We start from the raw sequence: 5,731 nt of genomic DNA on the forward strand, positions 1-5,731 counted from the left end.
AATTATAATTTTGAGAAACCTTTTTGCTATCCCCGTAGGGAGAAGCCACGGGTTTCTGTATTATGACTTTTGGCACAGTTTGTGTTCCCGCCTTATTACTCCTTGGTCGTGAAATGATCACCACCGGGTGATTCACCTTGTAGACTGTCTCCATCGATCCTTCCTCTAAAGCGTACACATCTCCTCTTTCTAAACCCTTGACATCTTCATAAAATTTGATTTCTTTATTATTCATCAAACTTTGCACCAAAGTTCTGAATTCAGTGCACTCTTGGATCTCATGACCCTTTTCAACGTGAAACTCACAGTAGCTCCTCATCCCTTTAGATACATTCTCCGAATCCTGAACAATTAATCTCACGTCTATCATTTTTTTCAAAACCCATTTTAGTGGGGGTTTTTACTTCCGCAACATTGGTTTTGGTTCTCTTTCCTCTACTCTTAATTATCGCATTTACCCATTGATTTGAATGACCGAGTAATAGATTTCCTGCCACATTAGGTCCTGATAGATCATCGAACCTTACAATCCCCATCTTGATGAACCTTTCAATCAACTTTTTACATACGGTGGAGTTCTCAATTGAGTGTCCCGTTATTCCTGTGTGGTACTCGTATTGAGCATTCACATCATACAATTTTAGGAACAGAGGTTGCGTGGGTTTCAAGTAAAATAGGGATACCAAATGCACATTGAACAGATTCTGATATAACTCCCTATATGTCATCGGGATGGGTGTAAACTGGAGTTTTTTTGTGTTTGGCCTTGAGTTAGATTCTTGCCTTGAGGGGCATTGATGGCTGGTTATTACGGTCCTTGGTTGGCCTATAGTGATTGGTTTTAAATAACCTTTATTATACACGTTTATGTTATTCACTTTATTTTCCTTCTTCCTCGGAGCTGATCTTTTAGCGTTTCCCCCGCGTCTATTTTCCCACTCCTTACTGCGTTTTCAATCATCTCATTAGACATTACTATATCTGAGAAGCTCTTGATAGCGCTTCCCAACATATGGTTAATGAATAGAGATTTCAGAGTATTTATGAAGAGCATTGTAGTTTCCTTCTCTAGAAGAGGTGGTTGGACTTGCGTTGCCACCTCTCTTCATCATTGAGCATACTGCCTGAAGCTTTCACTTTGTTTCTTTTCCATATTTTGCAGCGTAATTCTGTCGAGTGTCATGTCAATCACATGGTTGTATTGTTTCATGTAAGCTTGTGCCAAGTCTTTCCATAAGTTAATTTTGGCACAGCTTAGCTGGTTGTACCACTTGGCAGCTAACCCGATCAAACTATCCTGGAAGCAGTGGATTAACAATTGGTCATTATTAACGTATCCCGTCATTCTTTGATAAAACATTGTGATATGGGCTTTAGGAAAACTAGTCCTATTATACTTTTCGAATCCTGGAGTCTTGAATTTTGGTGGAAGTACTAGATCTGTAATAGCCCGTTTTTAGTAAAATCAGAATAGTATTTTCAAGACCATAAATTTGATGTAAGAATATTTGTTTTAATATTATTTTAGTTTTTATAGCTTGTTAGTAGTGTCGTATACAAATTTCGTGAAGAATTTTATCGTTTGCATGTTTAATTTGATAAAGAGGACTAAATCGCGTAAAGTGTAAAACTTGTGTTCTATTAGAAAAAAAGGTATCATTTTGCTATGAAATTGAAACATGAGTGGCCTTATATGGTAATTAGACCATATAAATTACTAGTGGACATATATGGACACTTTATTAAGTGAATTATAGGGTAATAATAAAGGTTACATAGGTAATTTAGTAAATAAAGATAAAATTAAATAAAACAAAGGTATAATCTTCTTCATTTTATGAAAGCTCAACCGAAAATAACCATTAGAGAGGGGTTTTATGTTCGGTCAAGCTATTCCATTACATGTAACTGTATTTCCGTCCCGTTTTTAATGATTTTTATGTTTTCTGGATCGTTGTAGCTTAATATAGCTAGCCCAGGGACTAATTTACAAAATGGATAAATGTCTATGGTTTTGCCATGAATACATGTTAGTTGTTTTTGAAGTTTAATCGAAGAAAATGAATCCTTGTTGTTAGTTAAACAACTTTTATTAAGTGATTTTTTATGAAATTGTTAATGAGGGATTAAATTGATAAATGTGAAAATTGTGTGGTAAATGTGTGAAATAATAAAATTTATAGGCTGCTATGAACATATATGATATTCAACTAGCATGGGTGTTGATTAAATTGCATGAATTTGCATTTTTATGAGTTAGGGACTAAATTGTAAAGAAGTCAAAAGTATAGGGGTAAAATAGTAATTTTGCTATAACATGATTTTTGGATTGAATTAATTAGAATGAGGTTTAAATTAGTTAAAATTTGATTATATAAATCAAGAAAAGCAATGTGCGAAATTAGATCAAAGAAAGGACAATTATCGATTAAATGATCATTTTTCGTCGTTCGAGTTCGAGGTAAGTTCGTGTAATTAAATTGTGTATTTATATATATACTTTAATTGAAAGGTATGTATGTGGACTGTGTAATTACAATGTATAATTATTGAATGCCTAATCGATGAAGTATAAAGAATACCGAACCCCGTTTGAACCTTAGGAATTCGTAGAATACAAATGACATGTCATTAGGTTTACCGAGTTGGTTGAGGTCCTAAATGTATTGCGGACTCACCACAGCTCGTATGAGCTTATCGATTACAGCTCGTAAGAGCTTACTAATTCTCAGCTCTTATGAGCTTACCGTTATTTCAACTCGGAGGAGCTTACCATATATAGCTCGTATGAGCATACATGTATAGGAATTAATGGATTACAGTTCAGTACATCTCATGTGTACTACTCGTGTATCTAACGATAATCTCAGTAGTTTAACAGGCACAGTTTTGTTACTGGTTATATGAGTTCGATACGAACTAGCACAAGTGTTACATGAATTATATGGAAATAACATTATATGATATATTGAAACATGAAATGGATGATACATGTATATGAAACTTGCTTAATTGTTGTGTTCATCCATGTTTATTGGTTATTATAGGTGTTTTACATGGCTAACATATTGGTGAAAAAACGTGCTTAGGCATTTGGCCAAATTGAGTTAGGATATGCTAAGTTTACTTACTTAAATTGTAATTAAATGGTAAGTTAAATTCTATGTTATACGAACTTACTAAGCTTAAGTGCTTACTTTGTTTTATTTTCCATGTTTTATAGTGAATCGGAAGCTTGTTCAGATTGGAAGTTGCCAGAGATTGCATCACACTATCAATCACTTATTTTGGTATTTATGGTTTCATATTTTGGTTAAATGACATGTATAGGTCATTCAGCTAATGGTAGCCTATATGTTTGTTATGTAATTAGCCATTTGATTTGGCTTGATTTTGGTATATATTGTTATGTATCTAAGTGTAACTAGCCTCATTTTGTGTGATGTATGGTTGCCATGGGAATGCCTTGACTATGAGTTGGTATTTTGAGTATCAATTACTTGATTTTGATATGTGGCATATAGGTTAAGTTTTAGGCACAATATTGCATATATGTAATTGACCATTTAGGTAGTTTTGGAGGTATATTTGGTATGTTTAAAATTGGTCAATTGAGATGTCTAAAAGCATTATGGTTGTTGGTGATGAAATTGCATGTTTTAAGATTAATTTTGGTTTGTTTGAATGCCTTGTTATGATGTGGTTATATGTTAATGGTTGTGATTAGGTTGATACAAATTTGGGTGAGAAATATGGCTTAGAACATGGTTTATTTTCATCCACACGGGCAGAGAAACAAGCGTGTGTCTCAGCCGTGTGTGACACACGGCCAGGTGACATGGCCGTGTGTCCCCTGTATCTTTTAAAAGAATCTAGTCAGTATACCTCACACAACCTAGCACACGGGCATGTGGTTGGCCGTGTGACCCAAGTCAATGAGTTACATAGGTGTAGACACAGGCTGGGACAAGGTCGTGTGTCCCTATTTCGAATACCCACACGGCCTGGCCATACGGGCGTGTGTCTCCTGTACTTTGAAAAATTTGGGCTTCGAGGGCTCGTACTAGGGACTTTATGATTATTTATGATTGGTTATGATTGGAATATGATATTAAAATGAAATGTCTATTTGATCAATTAAAATTTTAGTAATGCTTCGTAACCCTGTTCTGGCAACGAATACAGGTTAAGGGTGTAACTAGATTTGGGACTAAACTTAAATCCTTAGCATCAACCCCGCAACGGTAATCACCATTCTCTATAGCTCTGAATTTCTTTTCCAACCACTTGCACCGATATTCTAGTTGTTTTAATAGTTCTGCCCTTGCTTTATCCATTTCTGCCATGTCATCTAAATCAGGAACAACTGGGTTGGTCGGATTATCCCCAGGATTGGAACCATAACTTGTTGGGTAGTTTACCAGTGCTGAGGTACTGGCTTGATATTGTTGAGGTCTTATGGTAATGGGTACCCTTCATGGATATGTATCTGGTTGGGCCTAGACATTTATCAGGGTAAAGCCTGGGGGGTAGGTAGGGTCTTCGTTATCATCCCTCGAGTTAACCACAATGATTTTCCCTTTTTCGATCCCTCCAACCAGCAATTGGGTCAATTGGCTTATCATACTTCGTTGGGATTCTTGTATTTGATCCTTCATGTCTTGTTATACTTAGCTAATTGTTCCTACAGCTGCGCTTGCAACTGATCTTGCACATATTTCTGAATTTGTTCTAATATTTCTAATATTTGATCTATTGCTTTGGTTTTGCCACGGGTGCCGTGACGATATTCAATTGGTAGATTCTTGTTGGTTTCTAGGGTAACTGTCATAATTTCGATTAATTATGGTCTTTTTATAAAACTTAATGCATATGATGAAATGTAATGCAGATGAATGAAATGAATGCAAAAGAGGCATTGATTCTGATTCAATTCTATTAGAACAACTTTACTAGAAAACAAATCTCTTTACATAAAACGGATATTTTACATATACGGCCTTACCTTAATGCTCAAAGCCTTGACTTTCCTAAGAAGCCAAGCTAATTCCTGGTCCTGATCTAATTCTGACTTGTATGTTAAGCTTAACATGTCGGCTTAAATCGCTAGGGTTTCCAAATGGTTGGCTACTTCCCATACTTGATTCTCAGCTTCACCCATGATATGATCTCTATCCCTAATTTGAGCTTGAGAGCGTTGGAGCTGCTCTTTCCAGTGTTCATTGTTCGTTTCAAGAAGCTTAACTCGAAGTTCACAATTTTGTAGTGCGGTCTCGAGCTCTTCTATCTTTCCCTTAAACTCCTCAATCTTATTTAGGCTTACTTTCAACTCAATTACAAAATTGCGACTACGATATTGATGCAATGACCTTTCTAATTCTGCTACCCTGGCTCTCAATCCAACCTTTTCATTTCAACTTTCTAATAAATCCCTTTCTGGAACAACTTCTTGAACTCGAGCATCTTGAATTTTTTTCTCACTGATCAGCTCTAATATTTTCTTCTTTGATTTCTTGTCACCATTGTTCCAATGTTTTTCCCTACCCGGTAGTCCTTATTGAAAAACACAGCTTCTTATAATCTGTTTTTAGACTTTCCAAGTCTTCTTCAGTCTTATTCTTTCATTTTCTCATTTTTTCGGTTTCTAAATTTTAGACGTCGACGTCTAATCCTAGTTGCATCTTTTCCTCTTCCAACTGTTCTATCTTTTTCCCCAACTCCGAACTTCTCT

This window comes from Gossypium hirsutum, chromosome D05, assembly GCF_007990345.1.
Source record: "Gossypium hirsutum isolate 1008001.06 chromosome D05, Gossypium_hirsutum_v2.1, whole genome shotgun sequence".
NCBI lineage: Eukaryota > Viridiplantae > Streptophyta > Magnoliopsida > Malvales > Malvaceae > Gossypium > Gossypium hirsutum.